Source organism: Dermacentor variabilis, chromosome 3 (genome assembly GCF_050947875.1).
Source record: "Dermacentor variabilis isolate Ectoservices chromosome 3, ASM5094787v1, whole genome shotgun sequence".
Lineage (NCBI taxonomy): Eukaryota > Metazoa > Arthropoda > Arachnida > Ixodida > Ixodidae > Dermacentor > Dermacentor variabilis.
In genome coordinates this window covers 45,581,851-45,583,022 of record NC_134570.1, presented here as the reverse complement: position 1 = coordinate 45,583,022, position 1,172 = coordinate 45,581,851, and positions in this window count along the sequence as shown.

The window sequence follows — 1,172 nt, the reverse complement described above, 5'->3', positions numbered from 1 at the left end:
ATTGTGTATTTCTGAATGTTCCAATCACTAATGTGACCCATTTTGCAGCATTATCCTCTATTTCTAAGCTGCGGTTTACGAGCCATGAAACATACGCGACGATCGTAACAGCGCCGGTACCGTTCTGCTACAATAGGAGCTGTGATGTTATACTTTGACATGCGTTCAAACTGTTCGCTGCAGGTTACATTGCGTGACTACTTGGTTCCATGGATGAGGTTTCCGCCCCTGAATAAAATAGTTTTGGCAAGTAATAGCAACATACCTTACAGTCTGAATTAAGCTTCTCCAGCAAAGGGACTGTTTACGAACTGCGCGAGCGTCCTAGGCAGTGGTAGGTGCTGGATTACATTTATCTTTGTTCTATATACCGCATGGTACAAGCATACGGAATCAGCGGTTATATATTTATAGACGTTGTGCGGAGTGAGTATGCGAGGTCCTATCGCGGCGTTAGCCAGTTTTCTGTTGCTTCTTCGAGAAAGAGGATGATAACCGAATTTTTTTATTTTAGGTTGTGTTCGTTCCGTTCTCTACGACAAACTCACACGTATTACGGAAATGTTGGCATCGCATTCTTTTTATGCGATCCCTCTCATATGTTATGGCTGTATGCAGGCCAAAAAGACGATGCCGAAGCGCACAGCTTACATATGTATCGTGCCGGTTCACCAACCGCAGTGATCGCTGTGTTGAGCAGCGCCATCGGCCTCATGCAGGAAGGCTAGCGTAGACATGTGGTAATTTGAAGCCTACTAGACTTTAAATGCGCTAGAACGATGCCGTTGCATCACAAATTTTTGATAGCGCCTGCCGCTTAGATGTTTCGTGGTTGTCTTAGGTTGGCCGTGCACGAGCATGCACTCTTATGCTTTAGGTTTTGCTCCCTACGCGAAGCGATCAGATAGTGAGCAGATTTACCATTTCATGCTGCTAATACAGAGACACCGGTTTCTTTGTTGAATTAAAACCGATACAAGCAAAATAGTTCACAGCACTACACACGTCGCGACTGATAATGTGCTTACACCGCGGCTGATAAAGCGCGTCACATTTGTGCGCCCCCAAGGGATATTTCCGCCTACTGTAGTTACCGATACACCGGAATGCTTCCCTGACGACCTTATATGGCGTATATTTCACAAAGTACCATCTAAAACATCTCGAAATCG